Source organism: Bombina bombina, chromosome 8, assembly GCF_027579735.1.
Source record: "Bombina bombina isolate aBomBom1 chromosome 8, aBomBom1.pri, whole genome shotgun sequence".
In the NCBI taxonomy this organism is placed as follows: Eukaryota; Metazoa; Chordata; class Amphibia; order Anura; family Bombinatoridae; genus Bombina; species Bombina bombina.
In genome coordinates, this window is record NC_069506.1 from 52,743,647 (window position 1) to 52,768,924 (window position 25,278).

Genomic DNA, 25,278 nt, shown 5'->3' on the forward strand with positions numbered 1-25,278 from the left:
TGCATCTAAAAATAACACTGTACTAAAATATATGTCAAGGAGGGAGTCCCATCTGACGCACTTCGTGGCGTTGCCACGGATGTACTATTGCTAACAAATAGGTTTTGCCTATCAAAAGGTAAGAAACGGCATATAAAGCTTACTAGATCACTGTGTATCTTCTGTTGCTATATTGTCCTATTTGATTTGTTTAAAAACTTAAAGAGAGCAGTCCAATCATGAGGAAAAGCTGTGTCTACATTATCATTTTCCTCATATTAATCTTTCAGGAATTGGAAAGAATGCTAGATGATTTGGAAAATCATGAAAGAACCCTGGTATAAGGATAAATGCCTACCTGGGGGTCTATTTATATATGTGCGGACAGACATGATCCGCTATAGCGAACTATGTCCGCCGCACATCAATAAATGCCGACAGCATACACTGTTGTGTTCTTATGAACTGCTGGTGCAATACCGCCCCCTGCAGATTCGTGGACAATCGTCCGCTAGCAGGGGGTGTCAATCAGCCCGATCGTACATGATCGGGCGGACTGCTATACGAAGCCTCAGAGGCGGCGTATGAGTTTAGGAGCAGCGGTCTTAAGAAAGCCTCAAGGTTCACGCGGAAACAAGGGCCATTCGGCCATTGTTAAATAGACCCCCTGGAGTCTTCTGGTCCCAGACCCAGTCATTCATTCAAATATACATTACTAACATACTTTGGGTGTTTACAAATACACTATTCACTGGCTGGTTTGGTTAACTACAACTTTTAGAATGATCCAAATTCCAAAATCAATTGTAACAAGTTAGATCCTTGTGTCTAAGGAATTGATCAAAAGTAAACTAGTAAATATGGAGTACAGAGAAGTAACAAACTTATTGTGAATATTATTTTAATTGAAAACTTCCCTTTCTATATTATTAAAGGGACAGTCAAGTAAAAAAAAAATCATGATTCAGATAGGGCATTAACAACAACTTTCCAATTTACTTTTATCACCAATTTTGCTTTGTTCTCTTGGTATTCTTAGTTGAGAGCTAAACCTAGGAGGTTCATATGCTAATTTCTTAGACCTTGAAGGCCGCCTCTAATCTGAATGCATTTTGATATTTTTCCCACACTAGAGGGCGTTAGTTCATGTGTTTCATATAGATAATATTGAGCTCATGCACGTGACGTTACCCTGGAGTAAGCACTGATTGGCTAAAATTCAAGTCTGTCAAAAGAACAGAAATAAAGGGGCAGTTTACAGAGGCTTGGATACAAGGTAATCACAGAGGTAAACTTGTATTAATATAAGTGTGTTGGTTATGCAAAACTGGGGAATGGGTAAATAAAGGGATTATCTATCTTTTTAACCCCTTAACCACCAGTCGCCATATACTGTAAGACGCTGGTCGTTATGTCCTGGGCTTCTCTCTGCCGTGATCTCGCTCAAAATAGCGAGATTGCGCTATTCCTGCATGCCCCATGAGTGGGGCACTGCAGAAATAGATTTGCAGAGTTACCAAAGCAGAGAGGGACACTCTGCATTGGACAGCGGTGTTTTGCCGATCGTTGGTGGGTGGGAGCAAAAGGAGGGAGGCGGGTGGGCGGCCCATCGCTGGAGGAGGGCGGCAGTGGGTGGGACCGCTCGGCCATGCTACAGGGTATAAAACCCCCAAAAAACTGCATCATTGAGGGGGAAGGAGGGAGGGGGAAGGAGGGAGTAGGGGCAATGAGGGGGATCCCATGTGGGATCCGTTAACAGAAAGGTATCTGGGGGTGGGAGGGGTAGTGTATGGGGGGGGCAGCTACACTACAGAAAAAATTGGATTTTTTTTCTTCTCAAAATGGACAATTTTCAAACAAACTGGCGGCAAATAGGTAGAGGGGGAGGGTTAGAGAGCTTTTTTGGGGGGCATCAAGGAGGTTAGGGGGAACCTACACTGCAGCAAATATACTTTTTTTTTAAATTATTAGAAAAAAAAGGCTTTTCTGCCAGTACTTAAGATGGCGGTGACAATTGTAAGGTGGGGGAGGGAATAGAGCTGTTTGAGGGGGGTCAGGAATGGATCAGGGGTGGGATGTGTCAGGTAGGAGGCTCATCTCTACACTAAAGCTAAAATTAACCCTACAAGCTAACTAATTAACCCCATTCACTGCTGGGCATAATACAAGTGTGGTGCGCAGCAGCGTTTAGCAGCCTTCTAATAACCAAAAAGCAATGCCAAAGCATATATGTCTGCTATTTCTGAACAAAGGGGATCCTAGAGAAGCGTTCACAACCGTTTGTGCCATAATTGCACAAGCTTTTTGTAAATAATTTCAATGAGAAACCTAAAATTGTGAAAAAGTTAACTTTTTTTATTTGATCGCATTTGGTGGTGAAATGGTGGCATGAAATATACCAAAATGGGGCTAGATCAATACTTTGGGTTGTCTACTAAAAATATATAGTTTTGATAGGTAAATATAAAAAAGGCTCTATTTCTGTTTAAATGTAGTGATGGCAAAAATGCTAAAAATGCTCTGGTCTTTTGGGGAAGTTTATGTCTAAAATGTCCGGTCCTTAAGGAGTTAAACAACACAAATTCTGGTGTTCTTCCTGTTTTGTCACAACAGAAAGCAAGACAAGACCAGACTGAGAATAAAAAGCAGCCCAAGAATAATTGAAGACCAGCCCTATTTTCCGTTGAGTCAGTAGAATGCACATGCACTATTTTTCTCAAGAGGATTACTGCAATAATCCGTCCCCATATTTGTTTTTCCAGAATTGAATTATATTAGTTTGTAATGGAAAAACTCCAAATTGTTGTTATAAAGGCACCCTGCAACCCATTTCACCTTATTGACTCCTTTTTACTATGTGAAAATTATAATCCATAGTGTGATCTGCAGAAGACAGTGTGACTTGACTAGACACTATAAACCATTCAAAAGAGGACTACTAAAATGGTACAAGGTCAAGGAAATAAAACTTACAAGTAAACACTTTGTGACCTTAATACATATAGCTCAGAGTAAAAGAGAGGTGATACAGTTGCACTGCCTCGCCATGAAAAACCCTTTCTTAAAGTGTGGCTGGTCAGCCCCGGCTACAGCAGCCCACAGGGAAATCTCTTGGTGTCCTGGTAAGCCAATCCGACCTTGGTGCAAAACCACATGAAACCTTCCAAATGCCAACATGTGCTGGCTGCATTATTAGTTTGTTTGTTTTTATATACATTTCTGTTCATGAGAAAATATTTGCAACAATAGATGTAGCTTCAGGAACACCTGTTTAAATTTATATGGTGCATAAGCAGCAAATTAGCCTTCTCTAGTAATGTGAGATCAATATAACGGTAATCTATCCTGGAAAACGTAAAAAAGTTTTCTCTGAATACACAATGGATAGTAGTGACCTACAGTAGTTTAAATTATGTTTCTACATGATCTATATAACATAGGTCACAAGTATTTTGTGATAGTGGTTAAGCAATAGAATGGAATACTGGCATTAGAGTCAACATTCCATTTGAGGAGCAATAGGGAGCTTCAAGTATTAGTTACCAAAGACATATGTCCCACTAAAGACTTTATATTTGGTATTGCTTTCATCTGCAGTGAGCAGCTGCTTCAACCATGCAATGCAGACAGACTGGGTATATTTGTCTGGGACGAAGAGAGAATAACATTATTAGAGATTGGAAATATCTCTTGTCTGCATGATCCCACTTTGGAATTTCAAAGTTGTACAAACAAAGTAAGTGATATTGCACAGCATGGGGTTAAAACCAATGGATTCAAACTGTTAGTATTTACTTGCTAATAAATAAATAAAATACCCAGCCCTAGCTGCAAGCACTTGCAACCATAAAGAGCAGGTATTTGACTAATATTTTAAAGAACATGGGATAGTTTACAGAGCACCATATGCACAGTAGTTAAATGGATATGAAACCTGTTTTCCTTGATTCAGATAGAGTATTCATGTTTTAACAACCTTCCAGTTTACTTCTATTATGAAATTTGTTTCATTCTCTTGGTAATCTTTGTTAAAGGAGCAGCTGTGAACTACTGGGACTAGCTGAAGACATCAGGTGAGCTAATGACAAGAAGCATATCTGTGCAGTCACCAATCAGCAGCTAGCTTTCAGAAGTGCAGTGCTGCTCATGAGCATACCTAGGTTTGCTTTTAAATTAAAGATTCCAAGTAAATGAAAAAAAAAGCATGACAAAAGCAAATTGAAAAGTTGTTTAAAAATGTCATGATCTGTCTGAATCATGAAAGTTTAATTTTAATTACATTGTTCCATTGAGGTAGAAAAGCTTGGAAACGGGTGGTAACATAACATTTCTCCAAAGTATTTAATGGAGATAAATGTTTTCTATCACCAGTTCCCCAAATTTACCACATTAATGGAAACTACTCCTAATTTGTTGTCTGTCAACAAATCACTGTGCGCAACTCTGAAAACCTTTTACAAATTTCTTTCTTAAAGGGACAGTTAAGTCAAAATTAAACTTTCATGATTCAGATAGGGCATGCAATTTGAAGCAACTTTGCAATTCCTTTTATCATCAAATTTGCTTTGTACTCTTGGTATTCTTTGTTGAAAACTAAACTTAGGTAAGCTCAAACTGATGTATAAGTCCATAAAGGCTGTTTCTATACAGTTTTTCACAGCTAGGCAGTGCTAGTTCATGTTTCTCATAAACACTGTGCTCAATACTGTGGAGTTATTTATGAGTCAGCATTGATTGGTTAAAATGAAAGACTGTCAACAAAACTGAGATAAGGGGCAGTCTGCAGAGGCTTAGATACAAGATAATCAGTCTGCAGAGGCTTAGATACAAGGTATCTAGGTTGGCTGTGCAAAACTGGGGAATGGGTAATAAAGGGATTATCTATCTTTTTTAAACAATAACATTCAAGTAGACTGTCTCTTTAAAGCACTGGTTTTCAAACCTCTCCTCGGGCCACATTTTGAGAATATCTTAACTAGAGCACAGGTAAAATAATAAGCTGTTTAGTAAACATGGTTATTTTACCTGTTCTCATCCAAGGTAATCCTGAAAACCTGAACCGTTGGGGAGGCCGGAGGATAGGTTTGAAAACCAGTGCTTTAAAGGGATATTGAACAGACAAATGCTAGACATAATGCTTAAAAGGACACAAACTCTATTTTTTTCTTTCATGATTCAGATAGAGCAGCAATTTTAAGTAACTTTCTAATTTACTCCTATTATAAAATTGTCTTCATTCTCTTGCTATCTTTATTTGAAAAAGCACGAATGCAAGCATAGGAGCCGGCCCATTTTTGGTTCAGCACTTGGGTAGCACTTGCTGATTGGTGGCTACATTTAATATGCATTTAAATCATAGACTAAAAAAAGAGATAGGGCTTAATGAAAGAGGGCTGGAAAGTCTATAGCTCAATGATAAAATTATTATGATTTTATAGAAGAATTCGTGTTTTATCATATGACCAGGGATGATTTTTATTTTTTATCCGTCTTGTTTTTTTTTTAATGTGTAAACCTCCCTATAATGGCACAGGGTACGTTATCTTTAGTGTAACTTCATGCAAAGAATAATACAAAATATGGTATTACATTTGGATGGTTAAACATCTTAAAGGACCAGTCAACACATTAGATTTGCATAATCAACAAATGCATGATAAGAAGACAATGCAATAGCACTTAGTCTGAACTTCAAATGAGTAGTAGATTTTTTTATAACAAATTTCAAAGTTATGTATATTTCCACTCCCCTTGTACCATGTGATAGCAATCAGCCAAACACAAATGCATATACGTATAGTCTGTGAATTCTTGCACATGCTCAGTAGGATTTGGTGACTCAAAAAGTGTAAATATAAAAGGCTGTGCACATTTTTTTTAATGGAAGAAAATTGGAAAGTTGTTTAAAATTACATGCTGTATCTGAATCATGAAAATTTAATTTAACCTGAGTGTCCCTTTAACACAGCTTTAATAGATAACCCAATACTCTTAAAGGAGAGAGCACTATCAGCATGTTTACAAAATGTAGTGCTTTTTATGACCTGAAATAAACCATTATTATTATTAGAATCGCACAGAACGACATGAATTGCTCTAATTGCGCACCATCAGATTAGTGCAACCTCGACTCAGAGCACCATGCTAGAGAAATAATGGACATTTTCCATTCACCATAAATGATGGTTCTATCCAAACCATGAAAGTTTATGTTTATTTTCAGGTCCCTAATAAAAAAGGAACCTTTTTTTTTTATAAACACAGCACACTTTGGACTTTTGCGTCCTTTAAAAAAATAAAAATAATAATAAAATCATTATATATATATATAAAATCTTGGCTTTACATTGTTTCTGATCTTAGAGGGTTAAATATAAATCTTTCTAATTTGTTTGTACCAAGTTGCTGTACAAATAATAACCACTATGTATTAGTGGCATTTAGATCTGCACTTTATCACACATATTCATTTTTTTTTAATTAGCTGAGCTGCAAAGCAGCCATGGATAGCATTATATTGCTAAAGTAATATTTAAATTGAGTTTGATAACAGTAATTTGTTTTGGTAGCTCTTGTAATTCCAGATGCACATTTAAACTAAATGAAAAACTGTGCACTTGAGTGCTTGTCTGGTCATAGTTAAAGGCATAGTCCATCTGTAATTATATTCTAAGACAGAAACTTTTATTTATTATTGTATCATCCATCACTACTAAAACTAGATATGAAGTTGCCAGCTGCCCCCCCCCCAAAAAAAAATATAACCTTATGTCTGTCATATATATATATTTTTTTCACAGAGACACAGTGATTGTATTCCCTTGGCTGCCACTAAAAAGCAGAAATGTAACCATTTGTATCACTAACATAAGCAAAGCAGGGATTAAACCAATTTTGTGCCAGTAATACATAGAACAATATTGTATTAAAGGGACAGTAAAGTCATAAGTAGACATTCGTGATTTAGACAGAGCATACAATTTTAAACAACTTTCCAATTTACTTCTATTATTTAATTTGCTTCCTTCTCTTGTTATCCATTGCTGAAAGGTTTATCTAGGAAATCTCAGAAGCAGCAAAGAACCTGGGATCTAGCTGCTGATTGGTGGCTGCATATTGATACCGAATGTCATTGACTCACCCATGTCGGTTAAAAACCAGTAGTGCATCGCTGCTCCTTCAACAAATGATACCATGAGAATAAAGCAAATTTGATTATAGAAGTAAACTAAATCATGACAGAAAAATGTGGGGTTTTATGTCCCTTTAATCATCTTTGTAGCAGGAACACAAAACATAGATTTAACCTTTTCTTTGCCAACAAAACCAATGATGTAAACTTATTTTTAAAAGTTTTACAGAGCCAAACTTTTCTTTAGATAGCAGTACTTGCCTGCCGTGTCAAATTCCAGCCTCATGCAAGCATTCCACTACAGCCTACATTTTTTTTTTTTTAAATATGGCTGACAGATTGTCAGCCAATAATAAATCGAGCTGACTCACAATGAAATTAAATACTGGACATTTAAAGGGACAGTTTACTCAAAAATGTTCTCCCCTTTAATTTGTTCCCAATGATCCACTTTACCTGCTGGAGTGTATTAAAAAAATAATAAAAAATCAACCTACTTAAACATGGACAAGAAGATTAAAGCAGGATGAAGGAATTGTGCTTAAAAGCAAAAATAGGGGAGAATTATTATTTTGGAGTAATATATTAAAGGGACCCCCATATCCCCTTAAAAGGATACTGAACCCAATTTTTTTCTATATAGCATGCAATTTTAAGCAGCTTTCTAATTTACTCCTATTATCAATTTTTCTACATTCTCTTGCTATCTTTATTTGAAAAAGCAGGAATCTAAGCTAAGGAGCCGGTCCATTTTTGGTTCAGCACCTAGGTTGAGCTTGCTGATTGGTGGCTAAATGTACCCACCAATCAGCAAGTGCTATCCAGGGTGCTGAACCAAAAATGGGCCGGCTCCATAGCTAAGATTCCTGCTTTTTCAAATAAAGATAGCAAGAGAACAAAGAAACATTGATAAAAGGAGTAAATTAGAAAGTTGCTGAAAATTGCATGCTCTGTCTGAATCATGAAAGAAAAAAATTTGGGTTTAGTATCCCTTTAACGACTAGCAGCGTACCCTGTATGACGCTGGTCTTTTAAACGAAGAACATTTATTTTTTGTGTCAAATGATTTGTCCAAAACAAATTTTTATCCATGTACATTAGCATTTAAATAATTAAAACAAGACACTCCAATACTAAATACAATACCAAATATTTGCTAGATAATGTCCTCAGACTCTGAAGATAAAGAGATTATACTAAACTTATATTAAAAAAATAAATACCATTTAGTCTCTTCTCCTGTCAGAAAGAATATTGATAATGTCTTAATATGACTGACATAAGTAATGGTCAAGGGCATTCATTTTTCCACTCTTAAATTCTTCATTAAGAATTTCACAGCTGTGGAAATAATTGGAGTATCAAAAGCTAAAGTTAATTGAAGGTTAATCCGTTCCTAAATTTGAAATGTCTTCTTTTAATTATTTAGATGTTGTATTTATGGATTTCTTTTGATGACAGAGCCAACCAATGGAAGAAGAAGTGACCGATGTTTGGTAATTTATGTTTGTCACCATGACTCGGAATGCAGTGGCGCTTTCTGGTGTTTGATTGACATGTGACCAAGTTGGAGAGGCTCCATATCTTTTCTATTCTCAGCAGGGATATCTCAATATTTATCTGACATTCTTATCACACCCTGCAGGGAACATAGAGTGAACACCAAGTGGGCAAAGCTTTAATTAGAAAGATTTCAACCCCCACCCAGTGTTTTGCTTAAAGAGACAGTCAACACCAGAATGTTTTGTTTAAAAAGATAGATAATCCCTTTATTACCCATTCCCCAGTTTTGCATAACCAACACCGTAATAATAATTCACTTTTTACCTCTGTCATTACCTTGTATCTAAGCCTCTGCAAACTGCCCCTTAATTCAGTTCTTTTGACAGACTTGCATTTTAGCCAATCAGTGCTGACTCCTAGGTAACTTCAGTGTTATCTAAATGACACACATGAACTAACGCCCCCTATAGTGGTGAAAAACTGTCAAAATGCATTCAAATAAGAGGCGGTCTTCAAGGTCTAAGAAATTAGCATATGAACCTCCTAGCTTTCAACTAAGAATACCAAGAGAACAAAGCAAAATTGGTGATAAAATCAAAGTGGAAAGTTGTTTAAAATTACAAGCCCTATTGGAATCAAGAAAGTTTATTTTGGACTTGACTGTCCCTTTAAGCTTGAGAGAATAGGCTATCATTGTAAAAATAACTTCTGAGCTACCTTACTTCAACATGGCAATTAACGTCAGGGACTTTGGTAGTTATAACTACTTATTAAACTAAAGAGTCTACATAAGCAATGACAAAGGAGCCTTTCTCTAGGGAAAAGCATTGAATGAAGGTATTGTATTTTAGTCCAATTAATGCCTAAAAATAAAGAACACAGACTCAGAAAAAGGTAAGGCATGTTATAAAACTAATTATACACAGTCAATCTAAATTGAGAACGTTAAACAAGTTTACAATCTGATCAACCTTATTTATAATAGATGAGCGTTAATACAAACCAAATATAAGACTTGTTTAGTCAGATCAGTCCCATAAAAACATTCTCCACAATGAAATTGTGAAGAAAAAAATAAGCCTCATCAAAGACTGAAGCATTTAAAGGGGCATCCTAGTCAAACTTTAAATGTGCATAAATGAAATTACATTTTGAATAGAATAATTGTTGCAATAAATTTATTAGTTATTTAAAACTGTATGCTCTGTCTGAATCACGAAAATATAATTTTGACCGTACTGTCTCTTTAATAAGTAATGCTGTTTTGTTTGTCTTTACTTTAAACATCTTTAATAACATTTCTTATTAACATCTAAACAGAGTCCAGACATTACTAGCTCAACAAGAGCTACACTGCTAATAGAAAAGTAATTTACAGTTCAAATTTACAAACTATACATTTAGTAAGTGAGGAACCGACACTCATTCTATAAAAGAACATATGTTTAAAATTGTATTTAAGGCACTAGTTGCTTCAGGTTACTCTTTATTTAACATATGTTATTATTATTGATATGTCTCAAATACAAAACTGTATTATTCACATACTAACTTATGTGCTTGTATTTTACCAAACAGGATCTTAGTTAAAACAATTTACCTGACCCTTGGGGCTCGATTTATCAAGCAAGGGGTGTACATATTAGTCCCTGGCCGCCCCATCTCTCCTCTGGAGGGCAGCAATCTGCTGCCGGAATTTAACATTGCACACGAGAGCTATTTTGCACTCACGTACAATCCCACCCCCTGCCTGCGCACAACCAATCACGCACAGGCAGGAGCTGTCAATCTCCCCGGTCAGACGAGACTGGGGAGATAGAAATTCTCCACCTCTTAGGGTCTGATGACCGCTGCTTGATAAATCGTGACTGCAGGTTCCCTTGTGAGAACCTGCAGTCATAGGGGAGAAGAAGGCTTGATAAAACGAGCCCTATGTGTTTAACAACTACTGCTCAGATTGTAAACTCTATGGGCAGATTATAAGTGGAGCGCAAACAGCAAACGGTGTTAACATACAGATACATACATATACATGTCTAAAGATGCATATCTATGTGTGTGTAATATATATATATATATATATATATATATATATATATATATATATATATAAAAATACATATGTATTTATATGTGTATATATGTATATATACACATAAATACAAATGTACACATATGTAGGCACATATAAGTGCATTGGAGCCCTTTGCAGTTAAGTAGATGAAAACATGTAAAAACATATTAATGCAATATTCATATTTAATAAAGTATTAAATTGTGTATTTACTGTAAATATTTCACATTCCAATGTCCTGCACATAGCACAATATGTTCTATGTATTTTTAAATAGATATTCCTATTTATAAATGAATATAAATTATTGCACAGGCAATTAGCAAATCTAGGCAAGTTTCCTGGCTTGCCTTTACCCAGTAAAACTCCATATACATTGTTACCAATGCACAAGAGGATTCTGGGTAAGATATGCAAATTAGATATGCAACGTCTCAGCTTTTTGCTTCAAATACTGTGTTAACACACACAGCGGTCACCTAATGGGGTGAGTGCAGCAAATACAAAAATCACTACTAGACAGCGGTTTCGTTCTTATTAGAACTCATTAGTAGTAGTTAGATTTTTGATTGCTGCTAGGTAAAGCTTATTCGAGGGATTTTTTTGTTTAAGAGATACCTAGGCAGGTGTCTGTAGCACAAAATGTCAGGACATAGTGCTGCCATCTAGTGTCTTGCAAATGGATAACTTTTTTGCAAAACTGCTGTCATATAGTGCTCCTGAGCTTTACATCCCTGCTTTTCAACAAACAATACTGAGAGAACAAAGACAATTTAATAATAGATGTAAATGAGAAAGCTGTTTAAAATTGCATGCTCTATCTGAATCATGAAAGAAACATTTTGTGTTATATATCCCTTTAAAAATGAATGTCCCTTTAATAACTCCATAACACAATTAAACTGTCTAGATTGTAGCATTAATATTGTGTAAAGAAGATGTTTGTTAGTAAAGTGGAACCGCTTATTTAAGGCATGACAGAACTTAAGTAACTGATTTATAGTTACCTGTAATTTAATGACATTACTTTTTATAAGGTAATAAGAAGTCTGGGATATCCAATTTGCTGCTGGAACAAGTGCTATTGATGCATGATGCTGCATCACAAAACACACTGATCGGTTATACACTGAAGACAAAGCAGACATGATCTGTAACTGATTACTGTTTCCCCAAGCAATGAAAAATAGATTACCTCTTCAGAGTAATTTAATTAAAAACCATGCGGTCAGCACTGAATTAAAATTCTCCCATTAAAATTGTTACATGCAAAGCATGAATGTATACCCCACTCTTAACCCCTGATATTCCTTATGGCATCTACAAATAATTTTATGTTACAATACAACAAAATATTATATAAACGTAAGAATACAAGATTGTTTTTATTTAAAGGGACAGTCAAAACCAGAATTTGTGTTGTTTAAAAAGATAGATAATCCCTTTATTACCCATTCCCCAGTTTTGCATAACCAACACAGTTATACTAATACATGTTTTACCTCTGTAATTATCTTTAATCTAAGCCTCTGCAAACTGCCCCCTTCAGTTCTTTTGACAGACTTGCATTTTAGCCAATCAGTGCTGACTCCTTGTAAACTTCACGTGCGTGAGCTCAATGTTATCTATATGACACACATGCCCTCTAGTGGTGAAAAACTGTCAAAATGCATTCAGATTAGAGGAGGCCTTCAAGGTCTAAGAAATTAGCATATGAGGCTACCTAGGTTTAGCTTTCAAATAAGAATAATAAGAGAACAAAGCACAATTGATGATAAAAGAAAATCGGAAAGTTGTTTAAAATGACATGCCCTATTTGAATCATGAAAGTTTATTTTGGACTTGACTGTCCCTTTAACTGAGGCAATAACTCAAGTTTAGACCAGTGGTTGTAATCTTTTTTTTTTTTTACAGGACACTCTTTCAGTACTTTTAAAATGAATATGATACAGAAATAAAGGGGTGGGCATCAAGGTGGATTGTGGGTGTGGTGAAAGAAGAGTATGAAAAATAGTAGTGAGGGACTTGGTTAGATGAAGTTCACAAAGTGTGTCAGTGCTTTGGGAGCTCTTTATACTTCATCTATTTATTTATTTTCAATTTTATACCCAAATGATCCCTTAAGATAACGCAACAGTATAAAATAGTATAAAAATGAAACCTTTAAAAAGGAACATGGAAGTAAAAAATTAAGCTTTAATGATTCAGATAGTGCATACAATTAAAAAAAAAAGTTCTTATTTACTACTATTATACAATTCCTTTCTCTTGGGGTCCTATTCTCTAAAGCTCTCTGGTCTGGGGAGATTCTGTAAGATGCCTCATTAATATTATTATGAGGCCCCTTAGGGATTGTTTTAAAGGCAATAGTTACCTAATATTCAATATGCGAAGAATAGACACTTACTTTAGTATATAGTGCTCTGTAAAATAAGGTGATGCCAGTAAGTTTTTAAGAATTGGGCCCTTGGTCTCCTTGATTGAAGCGTAAACCCTTTCCATGAGAGGATATATAGGTAGTTTCAGGAGGGTGCATGTGTCTTGCGACGTATAGTAATGCTATACTAGCAACCTGTAGAGGGAGCTTTAGAGTGCAGTAGCCTCAGCCAATTTAAGGTAGCACTCTATGGTAAACAGGGCTTTTGCTGAAGTGCTAGTGCTACAGTTTAACTAAGAAGACTGAGAGTGCATCTGCAGCACCGATTGCTGCAGCTGCAGCTCCATCTACAAGTAACTTGCATAACACTGCTACAGCATACAGAGCTCAAAACGTGCGCACTCCTGAGACTAACATAGTATAGTACAAGTTTCAACCAAGGAGACAAAGAGAAAGAGCTATATTTGATAAAGTAAGTAAATTGTAAAGTTTCTTTTATTTTTTAGATCTTTTAATGAACACTATCTAAATCAAGGAGACCAAGATATAAAAGTACATTTGACAACAGGGGAAAATTCTGTGTCAGATCAACTCAGCTGAGGGTTGTGAAACCCTAGTGTGTCTATGCATTAGGTAAGTGAGAGTAAAGGGGGGGGGGGTCATTTTTATTAAAAATTACACGAGCAAAGCTTATATCTCTTGCAAGACATTAAATATGTGTTCAAGGTATAGAATATATTATTTAGTATCCAATGACCATTAGTAGGAAGTACCAATCAGTCAATGAGCATTAGTAGCAACTGCCTATCAACCAGTAAGCATTAGCTTGAAGTATCTATAAACCAATGAGCATTAGTAGGAAGTACCAATCAGCAACTGAGCATTAGTAGCAACTGCCTATCAACCAATGAGCATTAGTAGGAATTGCACAACTTACAGGGCTGTACTAGTTTCAATTTGATTTTTGATTTTTTAACTGCAAGAAAGTTGATAAGAATTTTTGGTAACTGGATTTAACTTTTAAGAATATAGGGAAGAGAAGCTTACTTAGAAATATATTGTATTTTATGGGGGGAAAAAATGTGAATCACCGAGTCAGATGTAAATGCCTAGATATAGACACATTCTAGTTAATTCATATGCACAGCAACATCACTTACAGTCCTGATGGGCGAATCTTGACAACGTGCCAGCTTAGATAACTATTTAACAAGCCTAATAGTATTTCTTATACCATAACAATTATTGTGTGTATCCTTGCTTAGAAGTAATGCTGCACCAGGGACACTTTAATATGTTAAACAAGCATATTTTGAAAACCAGCTGATCAGATGAGGCTGAAATAAAAATAAAAAGTAAATGCAGAATGAAAATAATGAGGTGTATTATATACTAGAGTTGTCCAACATAAGCAGACAGGGTCACAAGGTGGCCTACAATTCCCTGCTCTCAATATAACATGCATTTCTTCTCGTATCTATTCCCTGGCTTATGTTTTGGTTCTGCGCGCGCGCGTGCGTGTGTTTATATATATATATATATATATATATATATATATATAAACACACAAATAAAATAATTAGGATTCACAGGAACTATAACCAAACATGGTTTATTCAAGCAGCTAGAGTGAAGCCCAATTCAGTGTACAAGACAGGTGCAGAGGATATGACGCATTTCGCGCCTGCTCGGATGCGCTTCATCAGAGATCTCCGATAAAGCGCATCTGAGCATGCGCTAAACGCGTCAGATCCTCTGCACCTGTCTTGTACACTGAATTGGGCTTCACTCTAGCTGCTTGAATAAACCACGTTTAGTTATAGTTCCTGTGAATCCTCATTTATTCTTTGTATTTGTCAATGGCAGAGCTTGCCTAGAGGACCGGAACCTTACTTGGGTACCCAGCACTTTCCCAGCGGTGGCGTCTCTCCGATGCATTCCCCTGTTTCATGTGAGTACTTACCTTCACCTGCTGTACCTCTCTGACGTCATCAACAGGAGCCTGGGTGCGGCACCCGCCGCTTTTTCCTGCACCCAGCATAACTGCTACGGACAGCTGATTACTTGGGGCCACATCTCTTAGACACAGGAGCCGCTCACTATAGGCAATTTTGCCTTTACACCAGACAAGTACCTGGTTTGCCAGAGTATGTACACTCTAGATCGGCTCCGAAGACTGAGAGGTACGTGACCTGTGTACTTTTACCTTATCTCACTAAATGGGGTTAATGCATCCACCACTTGACAACAGTGTTATGACTTTGACTACTATGTCTTATTAATACTGCACCACGTCTTGTGCAGCACTTTCCCTGATACTACACTGCTGGGTTATATACTTATTTGATTGGACTGAGTCAATATATCGTCCCTTTTCTTGAGATAGATATAGACATATATATATAAAATTGTATCTCTATCTACTATCCCTTTAAATGACGGTCATACATTGACTTTATTTTGAAACCAATCACCTTAAATCACAAGTAGCAATTTATTTTAAAAAAATTAGAAATGCTCTTGAATATACTATTAAAAAAAATCTAAAAAAGTAATATATGCAAACTAAAAAAGTAATGGAAATGCTAATACAAAGTTTAACAGATACAGAACCTTTTCAAAATGTTTGCATAACAAAAAATCCATAAAAATTCTAATGCTGACCTAACAGTAAAAGACCAAGCATAATAACAAAAATGTGAGAATAATTGCATTAAAGCGGATCCAGTGAGAGGCTGCAATCTCTGATGCATTCCTTTGAAACGTTATTTAAAACCATCCAGGCAATAAATTGACAGTAAACTACATTTTTATTGAGTTGTTAGTACTGTTGGATGAGTTAATCAGAGGATAATAATAACAATGGTAAAAGCTGTTATATACCATTAAATGTTTTATTTCTAGCAATCAGCAGCACCAAGCTAAGCCTATCTAGAAGCAGACCTGGTGATTCACTTTGTGAGAAACATGCTGACACGACGTTGCCATTCTTTGTCTTGTGAAGATTAAAGGGGTATTGCAGTGCACAGAGAAAATGATCTAATATGTTAGTGCATGTAATTATTGTACTGTTGCTTGCATATAACTATGGACTAGATTACATGTGGAGTGCTAATTTATTGCGCATACGTAAACATGCAAATTTTCCCATTTACTGGCACACGATAAATAAACAGCCATTACAAGTGGCTGGTTAATGCTACTGCGAGCTTGCGGTAGCAATTAGTGCTCTGAAAATTAACCAGAGATCAGATCTCTGGTTAATTTTCAAAATCTCCCTCAATTGCCCCAAAATTGTTAGTTATTACTGAATAGAGTGCAAATATTGTGCTTGCGTAAGTGATATTTTGTTCTCCACTCGTAATATGGCTCTATGTGTTTAACCCCCCTGCAAAGCAGTTACGTACACAGTTAAAGTCAGCTCCAAAACAGCAAAGCACTACTGGTAGTTAGTTGAACATATCTAGTGAGCCAATAACAAGAGGCATATGTGCGTATCCACCAATCACCACCCAGTAGCGCATTTCTGTGCCTAAACAGGTACCATCTTCAAGAAAGGATACCAAGAGAATGAAGTAAATATGGCAAATAAAAGTAAATTGAAAAGTCTCTTATAATGGCATAATCAATTTGAACCATAACAAGTTAATTTTTTTCTATTCATGTACCTTAAAAAAATACTTACAAAAATTACTTTTTCTTTATATATGCAAAGTTTATATCAGCACAATATTGTGAAATATCTGTATAACAATACATAATTATTAAAGCTGTAATATTTATGACAATACTTTTCTTGTATTGCAGTTCAGGGATTTACATATTTAAGAGCTTTTTACTGTGGTCACAGGCACAGATATAAATGATCTCCTACACTAATCAAGCAGGCAGTGTTCTGAATTATACTGGATGAATTGAAGCCTCTCTATAGTTATATATATATATATATATATATATATATATATATCAAAAAGTTGTTTTTTATACACATAATTAACCCCACCCACAGCCAACTGATCCTAACCACCCTGTTGAGGCCTCGCCTACAAAACAATGTTGGATCTCCGTAAAGTGCTCCAATAAAAAATGTCATAACCTCTCCACCACACTAAAAACATCCTGGATGAATGATTGACAAGCCCTTCTCCTGTACATTTGGTGGCACTAGAGTGGGGCGGGATTGCACAAGTGATTGCTTGTGCAATCTTAAATTCCGGAAGTAGATACTGCCTCAGAACCCTTGTTTTACAATGGGGGTATCTTGGCAGCCTTTATGGGCCTTATGTTTTTTTGTGCTGTAAAATTCTATGTTTTTATCCTTTCTAGTTGTCTAATGATTGCACAAAACGTCCATGGGGTTTTGGGGTTACCATGGTTTTACCAGATTAAACATGGCATATTCACTCTGAATGTGTTCATGTTTATTTAATATCCTTCTACACCCCTCCTAGACAATGTGGATTATAAAAGCAATTTAGTTCCTCAAAAATTAACAAATTGTTGTTATTATGTTTTTATTCTGATCTTTCTGTATAGTTCTGAATAATACATGCAACCAAAAAACAAATTCCTGCCCTGTGCTGGTTAGAAATAATAAAATCTCTTCTATATATATTGGGTATCGGCATATTCACAAAAGCAAATACTTTATATGCTGAACCTTCGGGTATATTTTCTTAAAGGGGCATGAAACCCAAAGAGTTTCTTTCATGGTTCAGAGACAGCATACAATTTCTTCATGTTCTTGGTTTCCTTCGTTGAAAAGCATACCTAGATAGGCTTAGGAGCTGGCTGCTGATTGGTGGCTGCACATATATGCCTCTTGTCATTGGCTAACCGATGTGTTTAGCTAGCTCCCAGTAGTTCCATACTGCTCCTTCAATAAAGGATACCACAAGAATGAAGCAAACATGATAAAAGAGGTAAATTAGAAAAAAATAAAAATAAAACAATGCTCTATTTCACTGGTGTTCAAACCTGTTCTCAGGCCTCCCTAATAGGCCAGATTTTGAGGATATTTGAACTGGAGTACAAGTGAAATAGTCAGCTAATTAGTAAACATGGTTATTAACCTGCTCTCACCCAAGGCAATCCTGAAAATCTGGCCTGTTGGTGAGGCCTGAGGACAGGTTTGAAAACTAGTGCTCTATTTGAATCATGAATAAAAAAAAAACGTGGGTTTCATGTCCCTTTAAAAAAATATAGTATGCAAGCAAAAATATTTTTTATTTTATCACAAAAAACATATCTATCCATCTATCTATATAAATATATATATATATATATATATATATATATATATATATATATATATATATCTTTATCTCTTCTACACAACATATAAAACAAATAACAAATATAATAAAATAATAAATAACTTGCTGAACAAAGAATTATGTTATTTATTTGCAATATGTTTCAGAAATTGTGAAAATGTATTCTGAAGAGATACATAGGAGATTCCTTTGGTCCCACTGTATTCTAAAGCAAAAACATTGATTATTTTATAGCTCATTGTAAACCTTTCAAGCTTAAATTACATTTGATCGCTATTGACATTTGCTTTATAAAAGTAAACACAGAGGTCAATAATTTGACAGAAGAATTGAAAAAAGTTCTAAAGAGCAGTTTCCATTCACAAATAAGCTTTATTTTCTGGGAAAATGCATTATTTGTGCTGACAGAGGGTCTAGCAAAGAATAAGTGACCAGAAACATCACTCAATGCTGGTTTTACATGACCATAAACAAGTCTATGGGGTAGATTTATTATGCTGAGTATGCTGCTGTTTCCGCGCGAGCCTTCAGGCTCGCCGGAAACATAAGTTAAGAAGCAGCGGTCGTAAGGTGGCGGACAGCAATCATTCCAATAGGATATGATCCGGATAATTGGCGGTCGATTGGTCGTGAATGTGCAGGGGGCATCATTGCACAACCATTTCACAAGAAATGCTTGTGTAATGATAAATGTCATCGATAAATGCTGTCGGCATTTATCGATGTCGGGTGGACATAATTCGCTACAGCGGATCATGTCCGCCCGACATTTGATAAATCTACCCCTAAAATGATACATGGACCCACAGATTCCAAAAGTATAAAATGGTTCCACACAAGAGAACAAGCAAGAGAAGAGGAACAAGTTTGTTGCAGAAGAGATAAGCTACATCAATAGCGCTCTTAGTCTTGTGTTCATATTACAAGTTGAAGTAAAATAAATAAACATTGGTTTTCCATGTTCAGTGTGATACACACTGTAACACACAACAGCAGATTAAGTATTTTTCTTAATTTAAACCTTTCATGCTGGGGTTAACATATCTACATCGGAACAACTGTTCAGATGTAAACAATTTGAAATCTAGCGATCGTGCACGTGATCACTAGATTTCAATGATGGGATTGCGTCAGAGGGGCGTCCATATGATGCTAGGCACGCACTTCAGACAGCGATCCCATCAGGGAAGCGCCAGTGGCTTCAGGAAAGCCAAGCTGTTAAGACATTGTATTCCGTCCTTTGGCAGTAAAGCCCAGCAAAATTTGAACGGAATTATTTTTTTTAGATTATTTAAAATTAGATAGTAGACAATGCAGCAGTGCAGCCAATAAAGCCAGTCGAATACTTGGCTTTTATTGAGAGAGGTATTAGCAGCAGAAATAGCAAGGTTCTTATGCCACTTTACAGATTGCTAGTAAGGCCTTATCTAGAATACTTTGTACAGTTGTGGAGACCATATTTCCAGAAGGATATAAATAAACTAGAAACTGTTCAAAGGAGGGCTATTAAAATGGTACATGATCTTAAATATAAAATGTACAAAGAAAGACTTTCGCCTAGATTTAGAGTTCTGCGTTAGCCGACAAAACCAGCGTTAGGGGGTCCTAACGCTGGTTTTGGCCGCCCGCTGGTATTTAGAGTTGAAGTGGCGGTAAATTATGCTATACGCTCCCTTTTTGGAGCCTAACGCAGCCCTTCTGTGAACTCTAAATACCAGCGGTATTTAAAAGGTGCAGGGGTAAAAATACACGCGTAGCTAACGCACCCCTTTGGCCGCAGAACTTAATCTAGGCGTTTATTATCTAAGAATGCATAATTTAGAGGTGAGAAGGGATAGTGGTGACATGATATAAACTTTCAAATATATGAACGGACTTAATAAAATGGAAGCTGAAAGCATTTTTCACAACAAAAGTAATACCAAAACAAGGGATCACAATCTTAAGTTAGAGCGTAGCAGATTCAAGAGAAATGTGAGGAAGCAGTGTTTTACAGAAAGGCTGGTGGATTCATGGCGGCCAATTTATCATAGTGCGAGCGTACATGATACAAAGTAGTGTATCATGTCCGTCACACATCGATAAATGCTGACAGCATACGCTCTCTGCATTTATCATTGCACAAGCAGTTCTTGTGAACTGCGTGTGCAATGCTGCCCCCTGCATATTTGGGGCCAATCGGCCACTAGCAGGGGGTGTTAATCAACCCGATCGCGGCCTCAGAGCAGGCGGACCAGTTATGGAGCAGTCGTCTGTAGACCGCTGCTTCATAACTGCTGTTTCCAGCGAGCCTGAAGGCTCGCTCAGAAGCAGGGGCATCAAGCTCCATTCGGAGCTTGATAATTTGGCCCCATGGACTGTAAAATAATTAAAAGATGCTTGGGACACGCATAAGGCTATCCTAAGAAAAAAGTAACATACAATATGAGTAGAGTTAAGGGTCCTTTTTTCTTATCTACCGTCAAATTCTATGTTTCTAATAGTTTTATTCTTCCACAAGGGGTCTTGAAAGGGTTGTGTAGTCTTCCTGGATTAATTCACCTCCTTTGGTTTGAGTGTTGCTTGAAGCTTGACTGCTACTTGTACTAGACTTCAGTGATTTAAAACTAAATTCTGGATCATTTGTGAACAACCATATTCTACAGTTGCTCCTATTTAGTGGGTGAATTGCTTTATTAGTTTTACTTGGACATAAAAATATTGCTACAACCATAATATATTCCAGTGAAGACAAAACTTGTTTGTGACTTGTTTTCAACACTGTATAGATATGAGTAATCAGAAGTTGAACAGACCAGTTTTATACTGCCTTAAGGACACCTGAGATCTAATTTCCACCGACATATTTTGATTTATTTACACATCATCAGTTGCCCAGTTTCTTTGGATTAGTGATGGGACACTTCTTCCAGTGTTTTTTGTGAGGATTTACACTTTTTCATATTTTTGTCAATTACTTGAGTTATTCTTTATGTATGTTGCTGTTGATGGTTATACTAATTTCTCCTATTTGATCTTTACAATTCTGGTTTCCCTTCATCCTTCAGATGATTATGGCATTCCCTGTGCTTTTCATCCCAAAAATCCTCAAGATAGCTCACAATCCATGACAATTGCAGTTGATTGCCTAGATTTCAAAGATTCCTGTATAACTGAGGGTGTTTCTGTAGAAGACTAAAAATGTATCTGTGATAATTAGGCTCAAGAAACTTTTAAGTATTACTGTGTGGCCCAGGGCTGGACTGGAAATAAAAAGCAGCCCTGGAAAAATATGAAGACCAGCCCTATTTATCATTGAGTCGGTAGAATGCACATGCCCCATTTTTGTCAAAGGGGATTACTGGGACACTCCAATATTTTTTTCAGAATAAAATTATATTACTTAGTATTAAATAAAAATGTCAGATTGATGTTATATAGCAACCCTACAACCAGATTGCATCCATTAATCACCCCTTTAAATTGTAGCTTTCCAGCCCAAGCTACTGCAGCCCACCGGGAAATCTCCTGGTATCCTGGTGTGGCCTAGACTTCCCACTTGCATAGGTGCCTTCTGTGTGATTTATTCCTTTGCAGCACATAAATGTCAAACCTCTTAATTTTCAGTCTGTATAATATGATTTTGTACTGTCAGTTATTGCTGTTGGGTACATGCCTGTTAATTTATCAGAAATAAATTGGTTATAATACGCTAGTTTTACAAAATCCCTCAAGCAGTCTTTTCAAAGTGCATCTAGTTTTGACCTTCTAAAAGAAATGACCTACCTAATTACTTTGCAAAATAATAGATGAATGGTTGCCCGCAACAGTGTGGCATTAAGTAAAAAAAATATCACAGAAAAGGACCTATTTGTGTTTACTCATTTTAAAAAAAAGACACACATTACTTCACTTCCTTTAAAGAAGCATTCTATTACAGGTGAAATATTACATTCAGTTCTTTAACCCTATAAATAGCATATCCTACATGTAATACAAGACACCAAAATGTCAAGAGTAACAGCAGTATATTCTGCTTTATTTAAAATGTGAGAACAATTCATGCTGCCATCAGATCTGCACATGGTGTTCCCTTGAATATTTCTTAATGGACTAGAACACATATTAGGACACTATGTTAACTTGAATGTGCTTTAGAATCGCACCTGCATAAGGGTCATTGTACACATACATCAACATCATAAACCATTGAGCCAGTCCCAGTATGGACAGGACAACTAATTTTTTTATCACATGTTCCAAACTCCAGTCCAACCCTCACCCATAGGATTAGATGGATTATATTCTAGTTTGATGTAAATACCTTTCAGGGTTATTGTTTTGTAAGCACAGTGGCTTCTCGGAACTGGTTTCCTGGAGTTAATCTTTAGAATATACTGAAGATACCCATGTTCTTTGGTGGTTGCTGTCTTGTTTTGTTATGTCTGTTGGATTCTATGTCCAGATTATGTCTGATATTAAAGAGCTATCCCCAATACCTCTGTTGTTATTTTGATATATCCTTTTTTCCTATGTTTTTGGTGCCCACCGGGATCCTGAAGGGACTGCCTTTTTCCTAAACTTGTTTGGAATAATATTTATTTTCCTTACTGCAAGAAAGAGGTCCTTCAACTTTGTGCATTGATAATGTATTCAGGAAAAAACCCGATATGAGTTCCTTGTATTTAAATATTCATCTAGAACACCCTTTTAAATCGCTTTCTCTTTCTCGTTCCCACCCCGATGGGATGTTGATTCTTGCTGCTGCCTCTGGTTTACTTAGCTCTTCTGTAACCAAAACTGCAGTATTGAAACTTTCAGTATAATTTTAAAAGCAAAAGTAGCTACTTCAAATGAAAAAATAAATAAATGCAAATTAGCTATTTCTAAACAGCTCAATTACATTCCAGCAGGTAAAATATGTAATTGTGAAAACATTAGAGGCAGGGCTGGACTGGGAATAAAAAGCACCCATGGAAAAGTTTGAATTCCAGCCCTTTTTTCCATCAACTCCGTAGAATCCACATGCCTCATTTTTCTTAAGGAGATTAAAGGGATATTAAACCCAATTTTTTTCTTTCATGACTCAGACAGAGCATGCAATTTTAAGCAACTATCAAGTTAACTCCTATTATTAATTTTTCTACGTTCTCTAGCTATCTTTATTTGAAAAAGCAGGAATCTAAGATAAGGAGCTGGCCCAATTTTGGTTCAGACCCTGGATAGCGCTTGCTGATTGGTGGGTACATTTATCCAACCAATCAGCAAGCACTATCCAGGGTGCTGAACTAAAAATGGGCCGGTTACTTAGCTTAGATTCTTGCTTTTGCAAATAAAGATAGCAAGAGAATGAATAAAAATGAATAACAGGAGTAAATTAGAAAGTTGCATGGTCTATCTAAATCATGAAAGAAAAACAATTGGGTTTAGTATCCCTTTAATGGAATATTGTGTCTCTGTTATTCAACTTTTACAAACCAAAATACAGTTTTCAAAGGGACATGAAACCTATTTTTTGTTCATGATTCAGATAGAGCAAACAATTTAAAACAACTTATCAATTTACTTCTATTTTCTAATTTCCTTCTTTCTCTTGCAATACCTAAGTAGGCTTAGAAACAGGAATGCACTACTGGGAGTTAGCTGCTGATAGGTGGCTGTTCATATATTACAGTTGTCACTGGCTCACCTGATGAGTTCAGCTAACTCCCAGTAGTGCATTACTTCAACAAAGGATAACAAAAGAGTAAAGCACATTTGATAAAATAAGTAAAATTAGAAAGTTGATAAAAATAGCATGCTCCTTATTAATCATGTTTAGTTTCATGTCCCTTTAAAATAACAAAATTTTAAATTAACCTGTTATGATTTAGAGAGAGAATGCTATTTAAAAAAACACATCATCCCTACTGATCATGTGTAATAGTTTACAAAGTTTCAATATAGCAGTCTGTGATTGGCTGATGGCAGTCACATGATACAGGGGGCAGGAAAGAGAAGCACATTTTTAATTTTTCAGAAACAAATTTAAAAATTTTGTATTGCGTTGTCATTATGGATTTGTGCAATCCTACGGTATATATATATAATATTGTATACAGATCCTTTCAAATATTGTGATATATATACTATACACATATAAAAATAACTTCAAAGGCCCCTTTAATCTGAATTTAACATAAAACTTCAGTGAATTTGGAAACTATAAACTATTTTGTCTCACTTTATTAGAAAACTTCAGCATGTTAGTTAGATGCAATTTTTTCTGCTTCCATTCCAGTTCAAAATAAGTTTAAAAATTGCCAGACAACTTATTACACTGTGCTACATCCTGCCCTGGACGGTGCTAATGTTTTCACATATAGGAATATCATGAGGGGAGACTGAACCAGCTGTCATGTGAGTTTATATTGATTTAAAGTCAGTGCCTGCAAAGCATCACTGTTATATATGTAACAACTGGAACTCTCATGGAAAATATAGATGTGATTTGAAGTCCATTCACATTTTAAGTTCCAAATATCATATTCCTCAGCCGTAGCACATTGGTTTTTATTCATTACTATTAAAATGAAAACCACAAAATCAACTACCTTAGCATATTAAATATCACCCTGACTTAAAGGGATAGTCTAGTCCAAAATAAATTTTCATGATTTAGATAAAGAATGTCATTTTAAACAATTTTACAATTTACTTTTATCACCAATTTTGAGTTGTTCTCTTGTAATTCTTAGTTGAAAGCTAAACCTAGGAGGTTCATATGCTAATTTCTAAGCCCTTGAAGGCCGCCTCTTCTCTCAGGGCATTTTGACAGTCTTTCACCACTAGAGGTCGTTATTTCATGTGTGTCATATAGATAACACTGTGCTCATGGATGTGGAGTTCAGGTGAGCCAGCTCTGATTGGCTAAAATGGATGTCTGTCAAAAGAACTGAAATAAGGGGGCAGTTTGCAG

At 36.0% G+C, this 25,278-nt stretch overlaps 1 protein-coding gene across 2 annotated transcripts in view; it reads right to left on the bottom strand.

The window, feature by feature from the left end:
- The window catches only part of CAMTA1 (calmodulin binding transcription activator 1), a 181,446-nt gene that overhangs the window by 138,562 nt on the left and 17,606 nt on the right, over window positions 1–25,278 (bottom strand). The window contains exon 1 of one of the 2 annotated variants that reach the window (XM_053690380.1): window positions 10,215–10,282. The exons of the other annotated variant lie outside the window; for it this stretch is intronic. The gene's annotated coding sequence lies outside the window, so the exon portion shown is untranslated. Of the gene's footprint in view, window positions 1–10,214; window positions 10,283–25,278 lie in introns of those variants that run through there. 2 annotated transcript variants of the gene reach the window in all.